Here is a 15,928-nt window from a genome sequence, read left to right as displayed (position 1 = left end):
TAGTTCAAGGTCATTTAAAAGTGGAGGTAAAATTCAGTTTGATGTTCTAAAGGTGTCTGGGCCTAAAGTTAATCATGTCCAACAATTAATACAATCCATTAATTTATAGCCAACCATAGCACAAAACAATCAAAATACTTTTATTTGACCTTCAAAGTGAAGATCATTTTACAGTCAGGGTTAAATTCAGTCTGGTCTACTAAAATGTCTTACAAATGTTAAGCTTAAAGTTTCAGATGGCAATGCCTGAATTACATGGCAATAGCAATGGCAATTTCTTTAAATATAAAGGTTAAATTATGCAAAAAGCTATATATGGATTGTGATGATGACTCATATTCCTATTTATATGTAAATTCCTGTCACATTTAAAGAGTATAAAGCTTTAGTTTATGCTAAGCAGATAATATGTACTGGGATTTATCTGTGTGATTAAATCTAAGCATATCACCCAAAGTATATCACCCACAGTGTTGGTTCATAATAAAGCTCTGCTGCTAAACTATTTTTGGCATACAATTAAATTCTTATAATTTTGTAAATTTACATAAAAGTTAATTATTTTGTTTTGTTCTAAATTCATACTAATTTCTTGATTCAAATATTATTATTTATCTAAAATAATAGTTTATTAGTTACTCGGCAATAACAATACATTTCTTTATGCAGTATTAGATTTATATGTGCACCGTTAGCATAGTTAGATGCACGTCTGACATCAGTTTCTCTAAGTGTGCCTTTTTCCCACACTACACTGCAAAAACAGTAGGAAAATGCTCTTATTATACTTTTCAGGCATAAAATAAAAAAAATTTTTTTTTTTTTTTTTTTTCATGAATTTGCTACAATATCATAGTGACTACAGGAAATTGAGACAATATGCACATTTTACTTGCTCTGTACTCTAGAAAATATTGCAATTCTCTCACCTATCAGTGTGATATATAGCATATTCATTCATAAACAAATATCCTCCATTTATCAAAATGAAATATTTTCATAATATCTATAAATGATCAAATTATTTTATTTCCATAAGCATATAATTATCCAATTCTTGAAAGATTTCATTTTTGCTATCATTTTACAGTTTAAAAAAAAACAACAACCGTTTGTATTACCCATGTACTTGAGCTACCAAATGATCCTGTAAAGTTTCATTGAAATTGTATTAGTGGTATAAAAGAGGAGTAGTCCAGACAAACTTTAAAAAATAACAAGAGGGCCATGATGGCCCTGAGGTCGCTCACCCCCGGGCCAATTTTTTACCCAAGGGCTTTTATTTGTTTATTTGAACAGACTTGGTAGACACCCATAAGAGGATGTTTCATGCTAAACATTTAACTTCTAGCTCATTGGGTTTTTTAAAAGAAGATTTTTAAAGTTTTTACTATACACATAGTTAAAAACAATGACACCCTGGGGCAGGGCCAGTTTTGACCCCCGGGCTTTTATTTGAACAAACTTTGTAGATATTTACTTAAAGATGTTTCATGCTTAATATCTAAACTCTAGCTATTTGGGTTTTTTCATAGAAGATTTTTAAGTTTTTGCTATACACAAAAAAGGAAAATCAATGACCCCCGGGGCCGGGCCAATTTTGACCCTGGGGCTTTTATTTGAACACACTTAGTAGACACTGATTAGAAGATGTTTCATGCTTAATATCTAAACTCTAGCTATACGGGCTGGGCCAGTTTTGCCCCCAGGGCTTTTATTTGAACATACTTGGTAGACACCCATTAGAACATGTTTCATGCTAAATATCTTAGCTCTAGCTCTTTGAGTTCTTTAAAAGAAGATTTTTTAAGTTTTTACTATATGCATATAGGGAAAATCAATGACCCCCTGCGTCGGGGTCAATTTTGACCCCAGGGCTTTTATTTGAACAAACTTGGTAGACATCCATTAGAATATGTTTCATGCTAAATATCTTAGCTCTAGCTCTTACGGTTCTTTAAAAGAAGATTTTTTAAGTTTTTACTATATGCATATAGGGAAAATCTATGACCCCCTGGGGTGGGGTCAATTTTGACCCCAGGGCTTTTATTTGAACAAACTTGGTAGACATTCACTAGAAGATGTTTCATGCCAAATATCTAAGCTCTAGCTCTTATGGTTCTTTAAAAGAAGATTTTTTAAGTTTTTACTATATGCATATAGGGAAAATCAATGACCCCCCGGGGTGGGGCCAATTTTGACCACAGGGCTTTAATTTGAACAAACTTGGTAGACACTCACTAGAAGATGTTTCATGCTTAATATCTTAGCTCTAGCTCTTTGGGTTCTTTAAAAGAAGATTTTTTAAGTTTTTACTATATGCATATAGGGAAAATCAATGACCCCCTGGGGCGGGGCCAATTTTGACCCCAGGGCTTTTATTTGAACAAACTTGGTAGACATTCACTAGAAGATGTTTCATGCTAAATATCTAAGCTCTAGCTCTTACGGTTCTTTAAAAGCAGATTTTTTAAGTTTTTACTATATGCATATAGGGAAAATCAATGACCCCCCTGGGCGGGGCCAATTTTGACCCCAGGGCTTTTATTTGAACAAACTTGGTAGACACTCTCTAGAAGATGTTTCTTGCCAAATATCTTAGCTCTAGCTCTTTGGGTTCTTTAAAAGAAGATTTTTTAAGGTTTTACTATATGCATATAGGGAAAATCAATAACCCCCTGGGGCGGGGCCAATTTTGACCCCAGGGCTTTTATTTGAACAAACTTGGTAGACACTCACAAGAAGATGTTTCATGCCAAATATCTAAGCTCTAGCTCTTAGGGTTGTTTAAAAGAAGATATTTAAAGATTTTTCTTTCGGTTGCCATGGCAACCAGAGTTCTGCATGGAATTAAATTCTTTGAACAATTTTTAAAGGTGATCACCAAAGGAACATTCCTGTGAAGTTTGGATGAAATTGGCTCAGTGGTTTATGAGGAGATGTCATTTAAAGCAAAAGTTTACGGACGGACGACGGACGGACGCCGGACGAAAAGCGATCACAAAAGCTCACCCTGTCACTTTGTGACAGGTGAGCTAAAAATCATTGAAGGGCAATATTGCTCTTACAAAAACCATTGAACCAGAAAATGCCAATGATATGAACAACTAGACTGTACAGATCATTCCTATAATGTTTGGATGAGATTGCACCAGTAGTTTGTGATTAGTAGTCCGGATAAGTTTTGTGACAGACGGACAGACAGATGGACGTCCCATTTAAATGGACAAAGGGGCCATTTCTTTTTTTAATTCTATTGTCATATAATGAACTCTATTGTTCTCTTTTAGTCTGTTTACAGTTATTTGATCCCCTTCTCCTCCTTATTAACCCAGATAGACAACAGAGAAGTGATCCGTTTATATCGGCCTTATTCTGTAGAGATGACACAAAAATGGACAAGCTGAATTTAAGATAAGAATTCTGTTTGAAGGACATAGAACAAAATTTCACTTATACTCGATTCCTATGATATCGTGGGTTCTATGATATCACAGTATTTACATTTTCTGTGATAGTCAGTAAAAACAACGCATGATGATGCTAATATTTTTTAAACTGGACCACTAAATTCATTTCATCTACCAATAAAATTTAATTTTGTGAATAATGAAAGTATTTGTGGGCAGAAAACTATTTCATAAAATCTTCATGTTTAACTACTATTTCTCTTAATTGTTTTTACACAGTCAATAAAAATATGTTATAATCACATATCTACTGACATATTGTCTGTTCATATAGTTTGAATATTATAGTAAGTAAACTATTGGAAGTTTTTTTCAACTAAACTTGAAGATTATAAACCATCTTTCCTTCCATGCTTGCATTTTTGCGGATTACCGTGATACCATAGGAACCTCCTCTGAAATTACCCAAAATGGCTGACATTGGAAATAGTTTAAAAAATGACTTTTAATTAGATCTTTTGAAATAATATTTTGACAAACAGTTTTGGAAAAAGTTCACTTATTAAATAAAAAACAAATCTCATTCATATATTATAACTATATTTGAATATTTTCCGAAAAACGTTAAGTACCGTGATATCATAGAACCCCGGGCTTACAATATATCTAGTGCAAGGTGACTGACCAGCAAGTTGATAGACGTCAATGGTGTATTCAAGTACACAGCCACAATGAGCCACATATTAAACACTGATTTATACACCAACAATTCCATCAACAACAAATTAAAAAGCACAATGCCTGTTTCATTTACTCATCTTACAACACTTTAAAGTTCCATTTTAATCAGGTTTTACGAGAAAGCTTTTGTGCATAAAGGAGCGTTGATTAGAGTATAACAATAAGCTACTGGGTAATAAAATATCCCCACCTGCTCATCTATATTATAACAATAAAGTTATAATGCTCCCTGAATATATCATTGTGTTTTTGACTAAATTAAATTATCTTTCATTTAAAATAAAATGATACATTGCCTCCATATTTCCTATTGAGGACATCTTATTGTATTCCCATATTTTAATTTCATTCCAACATTTTAATTTTAACAAAAGCTGTCAGAATAGACCGCATTCTCAACCTTTTTACTACTTGATAAAAAAATCAACTTATCAAGAATTATAACAAATAATTGCTTTAAAATACCAAGAAAAAAACTCAAATGTCAAACAAGTTCAAAAGGGAGATATTTCTTGAAGCATAGTTTGTCAGTGTTATAAACATCAATAAATTAAATTATTTTTTTTATTAAAGAGTTAAAATGTAACAATTTAAACGTGGAATGAATTTTGAAAGTTGTATAAGTTAACAACCTTGTATGATGTGAGTGGTATAAGGATTACTGGCAACTTTTATAGAATTTGAAGCAATTGTTTAATGAGGTAACTATAATTCATCCACCATGTTTCTCATATAAGTCCACTCATATCATTGCATCATCAGGCACAAGACATTCAAGTCAAAACTAGTTACAAATGTGTTGTCTTGATTATTTCAATGAATTCTAGTATGTGATTGCTGAGAAATAGTCTGTACTTAAATTAAAGCCAGAAAGACATAAAAGGCACAAAACTTTGTTTAAAATTAATTTAACTTGAACATTCTGCTAATATGCACATTAACTCTTGTTAGTGAAGCTCTTTATGTGGTTGAGAAGAATTTAACTACAATTAACTATTGCAATCTCAACATTGTTTTCCTCCATATTTCTTTATCTCTATTAACCAATCAATTTCCTTCCTTCTTTATCTAAATAGATTATATCTGTTTTTCAGTATTTGTGAAGTGAAATTTCAATTAGCAGGAAACAACTTTATCTGAAAGGCATCATGAAAAAGTGTCATAATTTACTGATCATGTTTGTTAACAAGTCAAGTCATTTAATCAATTGCATGTTGACTAACAAAATTCCAAAATCATATGAATTATTTTCTTCATGTATAAAATAGTCATTTAAGTGTTTTTCTTTAGGAGTCAATGAAGCAGAACAAATAATTATTATTTCATAATTTATATTATTTCCTGAGAAAAAGTCTGGATAAAAATTACAGCTGGCAAGACATTTAATTTAACGTTGTGAAAAATTACTGAAAAGGAATATGACTTTTTTGTAAACAATGTATGTAATTAAAGGTTTAATTCTTTTCTTTTTTTTCTTTTTCCAAACAAAACTTTTTGGAAGACACTTAAACTCCTTTAGTTAACATGCTCAGATGAGGTTTCAAAAAATCTAGAAATTGTGATCAATATTCATACAAAACACCCCAAAAAATATTGTCCAGATACAAATCAATTAACAATATCCTTGGAGGAATTATAAAACATTATTTCTATTACATTATCCCACAATGAATTCTGATCAAATGTTAGGGTGTCAAACTGAGATTTTCTAGTGTAATGTCAGGAATCATCATGTGATCTCTGTGGAATAATACTGGAATCAATACCAGTGTTTAGCTTCTATATTAACTCCTTCACTCCTTCATGTTAAATTTGTATAATACAACTGCCTCACTTTGGATTTAGCCAATGTCTGTTGTATCAGTGATTTAATTATGAGTGAAACTTTAAAAAGTGTTGAAGCATCAGACTAAATACCATATTTCATACCAGTTTATATATGATAACGAATAAAAAAATGTAAGAATCGGCTAAAAAGCAAATTGAATGTTTTTCTGCTTTGTGATCAAAATTCTGGAAGTGTCTAGAGCTATTGCTCCAACACTGTATTTAGTTAAATCCTTGAATTTTTAGTGATGTCAAACTTCTTAACTTTAATCTCAATGTAGCAGCCAATTGTAAAGAGTTACCCAAACCTGACATAATTTATCCCTGTAACAAATAAATCTGAAATTAAAGGAACACCACTGAGGTCCAAAAGCCTAAAAAAATCAAAAATTTGAATTTCTTACATAAATTAGATGGGGTACTTAAAACAGACAGATATGCAAAAGAAAATTTAAAAATATACACAGAAATAAATTAAAATCATATTATTCTGTGATATTCGTAGCTTGACTTGAGTGAATTTTGTCAATTTTGGGTCACTTTTTACAACTAAAATATTTTTTTTGAAAATGTAGCAAGTGAATGATCTGAAATTTTGCACACAAGTTACAAGTCTGGACCTACATAAAAAAATGGAGCATTAATCTCAAAAAATAATTTCTAATCCTATCATGTCAAAAAAACACCTCAGTTCAGCAAGTAAAAACTAGAGGTTCATTGGTTACAGGTAATATAAACAGTTAAAACAATGCAAATAACTTACCGTGTTATCTTATTGTTAGTCAAATGACAGACTTTCTACATCATTGTGAAATCTGAAATTGAACAATATATTTTAAGTTTTCTTATTCTCCTTATCAGAGAAGAAGACTTATTGGAACCAGACAAATACCTCTGAAAAAGGGCACAGAAAATGAACCAATGACAAAATATTTCAAGAAAATCAAACTTCAGAAAAATGTACTTAGATTTTAAGATAAGTATGTTATATTTATATAAAACATAAACTCAACTAACTTCACCATAAATAAAGGTAGAATCTATTTCATAAATAATATAGAATCTATTTCATGAATAATATAGAATCTATTTCATAATTATATCTATTTCATAAATTTCATAATATGATATTCCTTATTACACATGGTCCTTTCAATAATTTAAACTGGAAATCATTATTTTATTCAAATCCTATCTACAAACTCTTTGGGGAGATAACTCATTCAAATTTAATATTCTGATCTCCATTTAAAAGGAGTAAAAACAACATAGCAATTAAATTATTAAGTATATTTCTAGCAGAAGTGTCTCAATCAACATATTTTATGGAAATTATATACCGGTATCAGAAATGCTTAGATGAAATAAAACACTTAAATGACTGTTTACAAAATGCTATTTGCTTACAATTCTTTTATTGAAGACAAAATTCATTTATTTTTTAATTGTAACAGATTTTCCCTATAATGACAACATTATAATTCTCCATGGTACACTTTTATAATTTTTGTAACATGATTAAAACTCATAATGAAGACAACATTAACAATATTGCTCTTTTTTAAAGGGAATTATGAAAATTATTGATAACTAATATACATTTGTGTAAATAGAAAAACATGTCATAGATAACAACATGTATTGTAGACACAGCTAAACATGTATATCTGCTTTGGTTGTATTGTGTATTTTGGGCTGGAGGCCTTTATTTACAAAAAATTGTTGTTTTTGATGTAGAATTGTTGATGTCTCTTTAATACAGCTGAAAAAAAAACATTTTAAGCAACAAGGAAAGATAGAAAAAATGGACATCTTCAGCTTCAAATTCCACAATATAAAAGTAACATTAAGAGTTAAGATTCAAATCAAAATGAATTGTGTTGTTCTCAACTAGTTTCAAAGTGACACTCTATAACAACAGCCAGCTTCCCGAGTCAGATTGTTTATTTATAACTCTATTGGATTAATGTTTATTAATAACTTTAGTTGGTTTTATATATAACGCCCCTTACATAGCATAGCTGTACTCAATTTTCAACATTTTAGAAATTGCTGGAATCAATTATCCAAAAGGACCAGAAAAATATAACAACACTGTAGTGAAGTATGGGGGTCAACTTTTTACAGCTGCCACCTGCTATTGTGAACTCTAGCCTGGTGAGTTTAACATCCCTGCATGTATATTATTACCTTTTTTGAGATTTTGAAAATAACAACAACCACTCAAACAATTTTTAAATGATAAGCATTGAAAGACCTGAAACTTTATCAGAAAAATGCTGTGTTAGAATTGATCAAGAGAAATGAATTAAATGGCCTAATTCCTGATGGGAATGTAATGACAGGCAGACAGACAAAAGTTCAAAGAAACAATTTCATTAATCCCCCAAAGGATCTGACAACAATTTTCTGATTTCCATACAATGTGCTAGGATGTTAACATAATAAAGTTTCCCTCCTTTTTTCCCCCTTATTAGTGTATAAAGCAATATATCTGCTGTCTGTTGTATAAATTTTGAAAAAGAATATTTCCAAAATACATGCAGATTTTTAGTATATTCCCTTTAAAGCTAAAGAGGCAAGCATGAAATTAGGTCACATTAGGTTGTAATTTTTTATCCAGGCTGCATATTTTTAAAACGTTTAAATGTTTTTATTATTCAGTTGCAACATGTGTAAACTATCAATACATCTTAATATCAGTCATTGGCAAATCAATATGAAAACAGAAAATGGTGTATTCTCACATATGCTGTTTTGGCACATTAAATAAAATACTTATATTAACCCTGTCTCCTCTATAAAATTTATACTTTAAAGATATGAAACAAGTGAAAATATCATCATCATCAGGGGCGTAGCTTGAAAGAAATCAATGTGAAGGCACTTGTGTTAGGGGGGTGCATTAGCTGCATTCTGGGGTATGTTAAGGCATGTTCTGAAGGAAGAGAATTCATAACTTTGCTGCATTTTGGTTACATTTTTTCAATAAAGTAATTCAATAAGTACGTTACCTGCAGTAATGTAAGAAATAGAATTCCGAAGTACTTTTATTATGAAACATTTTTGTAATTTGAATGAACTATTTCGAGCGAAGTAGTTACAGAATGTTCAAAAATCTATTCCACAACTGTAAGAATTACTATCAGTGTGAATGAACTTGGCATGTCAGGACGCTCATATTTATTTACATGTTGATTTTAAGAACTAAAAAATCCGATATTTTCAATTATGTTTTTCTTTACATTTTTCCTTTCTTCTAATATTTCTCCATAAGTTACCTAGCTAAGTCTCTCTTTAGTGCATGATAATTCAACAATCAATTATTCTCTAATTTTTCGTTGTTAATTCAAAGAGCTTACATCTATGTATCTTTATTTTGAAAATTACTTTAGCATGTGAGGTAATGTTTTACTTGTCTGAATTACATTGTTGGGAAATGTTTGTAAATGTTACTTTATATGCAATTTAATGATTAAATAAAGTTTCAACTAAGTTTAAATTTAAAAAAAAAAAGAATTGAATCGCTACTGGCATGCGAGCAGTTCCCGTACAAAAATCATAGTTACTTAAACATTATTTTTTATTACGCTCACTCACCAAAATTTGAATTTTACACATCAATATTCGGCTCGTCACACAAATCATGGAAATTCCATCATGTTCTAAACATAGAATAACCCTTACTTATGAGGCCTCAAATGGGGTACCGAAATTATCCATTATTTTGTATGAAGAGAAGTAGTTCCCGTACATAAAATCTAACCAATTGTAATTATACAATTTTATTATATCGGACCTATTTTTCATTTACAATTGTTGAACAGACCATTATCTAAGAGATAAATAGATGTAATTCAGGAAATAGAGCGTAGACTAAACGCGGGTATCTATTACCAGGTACCGTTACCCCAACGCATTCACATGCAATAACATGCTTGTATGCATGATATTTTACGCATCAAAGCCATAAAATTATTTTATATAGTAATATTGGTCAAAATTCTGATAATTAAACAAGTTTTCATGACATTGCCTACTTATCTGTAAACAGGTGGTATTAGTGGAAAACCCTTTAACAAGCCTCACGTGTAAGTATTTTTGCGCATGCGCGCAAGGACGAAATCCCCCAGAGAAAACAAGGTCACGTTTTGACGACGCACAGGTGAAAGTGATTTAAAATGAGACTTTTTATACGTACTGCCGAACTGACACTTAGATTTTGTCTTGTTTATGTATCTGCTTGATTTGAAATGAATTTTTGAAGAATACAAGCAAAAATCAAGCGTTTAAATGAAAAATACGGGTACTGCTTCTGTACGGGAACTGCTCGCATGCCAGTAGCTTTAAAAGCAAACTCTCCACCACTATGCTAACTAATGCAGATTTTGGTGTGTATTCGAACACATTACTTGTATATATTATAAATAATAAAAATACATTTTAAAAAATGTATGCAATAACACAGATTACGTTTCACGTTTATTTTAAATCGACTATGAACTTGCTTGGTGTCAATTCTACTTTGTGTTTTGTGCTCAAGATTTGACGTAGATGCAGTTTGAACAGAATAATGTTCACATAATTAAATCATGAATACCTAAAGAAGGGAAGAGAATATAAAAGACAAGATGTCAAGGCTTCATTTCAAATAGATCGTCAGTTGTATAAAGCTAGCACTACAGATATCTGGATATGGCCTATCATTGTCATGCATATACTTGTTATATTTATTTTTTGAATCGAAGCACTTAAAAACTTTTATATTGTCATAAACTTCTTGGTTATACAACAGAACAACTTTTTAACACGGCACTACTTTCGTTATGAAATAAAACTCGATATATTTTCAAATAAGGTGACAGGTCATTTTCTAATATATGGACCTACACATCTACCGCCCTTACCCTTAAATTTTTATTGCATTTTTGTAATCATTTAATTTTTCATTTCTGAGGAAAAAGTGTAGGCACGTGCCTACAGTGCCTATAGGAAGCTACACCACTGATCATCATCATAAAGTATGGCCTTTTCATTCACATACTTTAGCTATTTTAAATATTGAAGCTTCTTCTCATGATTTTTTTTCATCTAAGCAACTGTTTTTCCAGATATTATGGAATAGCATAATTATTAATACTGTTTCATCAAAGGATGTACACTGAGGAAACAGGATACATTATTTTTTCAAAATTTCCTCCTCTTGAAATTACTCATTTAAGCATGATTAGTTATCACAACAGTAAATTTATTACTCATTCAACAGTAAAATCATTTGCAATTTTCTGCTTTATAAATAAAATCTGATCATAACTTAAAAAAATTATATCACTTCTTATTCTAACAGATCTTATGATATTTACTAAAACGGATTGTTAACAGAGCAAAAACAACAAAAATATCACCAACAACAACAGCAGCAGCTGGAAAAACAACACATTATCAATCTTCAATAAAAAGTACCAGTATGTCTTAAATGTTAAGATTTATGATGTTAAATTTTCATTTGAGAGATCATTACAACAATAGGCTCAAGTGGGCCTACAGATATGCTATACCTGAGCAACATTTTATTATTAGTATATTTACACTGACTTTTCTGTATAGAGCTGCTGAACTGAAGATATTTCTCATGTTAAGCAGACTTGAATGATTTTAGCAACTTTTATAAAGAACTACCCAAGGTTCTGTCCTGTCATATGGATTTAATAAAAATCTGGAGGTGATGTCATTAAAAGTGTAATATTTTATCCTACTTTTAGCTCTTGCAGAACAAATGTCAGCTATTTATAGAGGACCACCTCTGGAGTTTCAGCAGATGGAGAGATGTTCTTCTGCTTTTATAATCAGTGGTAATAAAATAGTTTTAGCCAAAAAAGAACCATCAAGATCTTTCCAGCAGCTTAAAGCTCATCTCTAGTTTAAGCTAAGGGGGCTATCTTGTATAGCAAGATTTGAACTGTTTTTATAGAAGACCATCTGTTGTTTTTTGTTGTTTTTTTTAACTTTTGGCATCCATCTTGTTCAGTAAATAAAAACTTTCATGGTTTTTGTAATAGACCATCAGTGTACAAGTATTATTCCTACAAAGTATCAATCATCATCTGGTTAGTGGTTGAGGAGATGTCAATTTCAGGCTGATTCCTGTCTGTTGTTAGAAGTTACTGTGCTCAGGTGAGCTAAAATGATTGAACCTTGTCAATTTTGAAGAAATTGGTGATGTCAAAAGTCAAAACAATTTTCCATTTAATAGTTCCATATACATGCTAATCACTTTTTTCATATTTGATCAGAGATTGCATGATGTTTGATAATAAATGTCACTCTAACATTAAACAAGCTAATCGATTATACTCATACAATTAAAAGAACATGTTCTAGAAGAAATCAATCTGGTAATCAAGTCTCCAGCAAGGTAGATCAGAAATGAATAATTATCATCCTTATCTGTCATCTTTGATTGATAAAAGAAAACTACAACTATATAATATTTATTTGGCTACTTATAAACAAACTGAGTTGAATTCTAACAAAGCCCACGTTGTTTCCTATTGAACATAGAAGGACTTAAAGTGTGTATTATTATGTAATAAAATCACTGTTTACTTTCAATATTTAGACACGTGACGTAACCATTATACATGTGACATAACCAGTAAAATAAGTACGAAACAAATCAGACGCAATTTAGCTTAATATCAGGTACAGCAACATTTATTTGATGTTGCGTTAGAATCTAAATAATATATCCAAATCAGTATTTTAGCCCCTGATAAAATGACTGTTTGTCCTTCGAATGTGCATCATTATATCACTTGGTTTATGCCCTTGTGATATAATTCCTCACATCCAAACTCCAAACAGTGATTTTATTTAGCTTGGGACATTTTATTTCTTAAATAATGGAAACACATTATTTAAAGTTTAAAACATGTATAAACTAACAACACTTTCTCCAGCTTTTTTTTTTTCATCGATTCCAATAAAATTAACTTTAATGTTAATAACAAATATCATTGCGGAAGAAAAGAATTGTAATAATCTTACATTAAAAGGCATAAAGCTATATATAAAGAATTTGTTTATGGAATTTAAAAACAGTAAAATTATGTTGTTCCCATTAAATTATGGTCAATTACTGAAAGAGTTGTTACATAGAATGTTTTAAATATTTAACATGTATGAGTATTGTACTAAACAGATGAAAATGTTCTGGAACTAACTATTATGCTGCTATTTTAAGTCAAATTTCAACGCAAAATTTCGTGCACGTGTCATTTGCTCATATGGAGCTATATGAACATTTTTTTATCTAACATGTTTTTATGGAATTATTCTTTTTTTAAAATTCAAACAAAAATTTAGTAAACTACACACAGCAAAGATATATCTTTTAACACTTAAAAATGAATGTTTAAAAGAAATCATTACGATTTTTTTTTTAAGTTTAAATGAAATTGACAAGTCATATCATTTAGCAAAGTATTAAAATACACAAGACACCAAAATTTCTATTTTGGATTTGCAACAAATCTGTGCAAAGAACACAATACATTATGGCATCAGCATGAAAACATTTAGTTGCACACAGGGTGATTTAAAATCATTATGCAGGATTATTAACTCAAATAATTGTTTTCTAAATCGAATACTTTGTTGATAATGGCTTTCACCTGAAAGTGATTGTGTGTGATGTATTATGTCAACAACAGGAACAATCTCATCAATATTTTAATGAAAATATTTCAAACACGATTCACAAAAAACCAGACTTTCACTGTCAGATTAGTGTTGCCAGCTTTCTTTTAAAATTCAGAGTTCGTAATTTTCTATTTTCTGATGAAAAGATTTGAATTTATTTCACAGGGGATATTTACAAGTCTGATATTCATCATGTACAATAAATTTTGTTTCAGTATACGGTGCAAGTGAAAATTTTTATTTTGTTTTAAAATATATATACAGTATATATTTTTTGTTCAGCTTGTTTAGCAGTCATAATGTATATTTAGTACAGCAAATATTTGGAATTAATGATGCACTAATTGATATAGGCTAGCAACTTTCTGGCTTTACTGGTGGCGGAAGACCTGAGGTGCTCCTCTGGGCATTATTTCAAGCATAAACCCACATCTGAGTAGAACCACTGACATTTCAGAAGCTTCCTGGAATGAAATAATCTGAAGATGCTTGCTTGGCTCAAACCTAAATGGGTGAGAGGCAAGTGGTTTGAAGTCAACAACCTTCACAAATTCACCACAGACCCTAAATATGATATAAATGATATACTATTAGTTATAAAGGATGCTGACAGGATAAACTGGAGAGTATAGCCTGAATATGATAAATATAACCTGAGGAGCAAAGCTATATTCTCCCATATATCACATTTAGAGAAAAGAATAGCAAAACTAAAATTAAATCTTTCATTGTGTTACGCTTTTATTGAGTGTAATAAACGTTTATTTATATTGTTGATACTGCATGTTGGTCAATATCTAGCATTGATCGATACAGCATGTGACTAATACACAGTAAGCTTTATCATACAGCATATCAATTTATCATGAAAATACTTTATTTTCACCTTGACAATATGTTTACTATATATATAAAACATTTTTAATTTACAGAACATAATTTCCATAAAGACATGGTTCTTTAAATGAAGCAAACCACAAAAATAAAACAGCTTATCTTTATAACTGTTATTTTTATTTCTAATTTATTCTTGTTGTTTTAAGTTGTCATTTCATACTGCATTCTAAATCATTTCTCGTCTCGGAAATTTTACATTTCATTTTCAAAAACAGAATTGATTTCATCGTGCAAATGACAACATTCAGGGAAATGAAACAGATGTAATCAGAATTAGTAAATTGAAAATATTCCAACTGAAGACTTGATTCTTCTTTACTACATTAGAGACCTGACTGCAAAACATTTTTCAATTTTTGTGTGAAAAAAAGAATTATAAAACATGTCTGCATATCTGGTTCACTTGTTTCATAATTTTCGTAACAAGAGATTTTTTAAGTCTACATTTATATTCTTTTTTTCAAATTGATTTATGATTTTTATAACATTCATTTTCCTAAATTGAGATTTTTTAACAATAAAAGTCTACATGTACATTGTACAAATATGGATTTAAACAGATAAACTGCTGAATGTTTATATAAAGAATGTGCCATATTTGGCCACTATCATTAGATCAGTTACTGTATAATCAAAGATCAAAAACCAATTTCAAGTGTTAAAAGCTATGTCTCTGCTGCCTATAGTTTACACAATCATTGTTTGAAATTCGAAATAGAATAATTCCAAATTATCTGTACGAAAGAAATATGTTTGTACATTTCCTTAAGAGCAAATAGCATATACATTTAATTAGTTTAAACATATTTATTTAAGCTCGATAGAGAAACAAGTTTTTGCAACTTATTCCTTGAACCAACTAGTACTAATGTCATTATGAAGAAACATGATTGTGACCCAATTAGGGCTCAAACCCTTGATCCCTGGGTTGAAAGACTGACACCTTAACCATTAGGCCATGCATGAAATCATTGCTTAAAGATTAAAACCCTACTTAAAACAGCAGTAAAATATTCTATTCAACATTTTATTCTGTTTACACAAAAAATTTATTCTTGTTAGATAGCATAGACATGTCACAACTCCTTCATCAAGACTTTATCAAATTTTATAAAAAATATTTTGAGTTATAGCTTTAAGCAAATTAAGTGTTGAAAACTGAACACCATTTAAGTCTGTGCTAGGGCCTGTGAGAGATGCTGAACTTTTCCATTACTAATTCATTAAATTTAATTATTAAATTATTTTATTATTAAATTTACCACAAACACAGGCTCTCAATGATTCATTTACTATTTCTATCTCAGTCACTTACGATAGTCACCTCTTACCAGTTGTTAAATATATTCTAT

General features: G+C 30.3%; 1 long non-coding RNA gene across 1 annotated transcript in view; it reads right to left on the bottom strand.

Annotated features, from left to right (window-relative positions):
- The window catches only part of LOC132725385 (uncharacterized), a 38,811-nt gene that overhangs the window by 20,063 nt on the left and 2,820 nt on the right, over positions 1 to 15,928 (bottom strand). The window contains exon 2 of the long non-coding RNA XR_009625049.1: positions 6,742 to 6,793. This is a non-coding gene — a long non-coding RNA (uncharacterized LOC132725385). The remainder of the gene's footprint in view (positions 1 to 6,741; positions 6,794 to 15,928) is intronic.

The sequence above is a fragment of the Ruditapes philippinarum genome, unplaced genomic scaffold, assembly GCF_026571515.1.
Source record: "Ruditapes philippinarum isolate M1 unplaced genomic scaffold, ASM2657151v2 ctg4994_1_1_1_1, whole genome shotgun sequence".
Taxonomy (NCBI): domain Eukaryota; kingdom Metazoa; phylum Mollusca; class Bivalvia; order Venerida; family Veneridae; genus Ruditapes; species Ruditapes philippinarum.
Note: the sequence above shows the minus strand (reverse complement) of the source record. Positions and strands in the feature narration are given on the sequence as shown.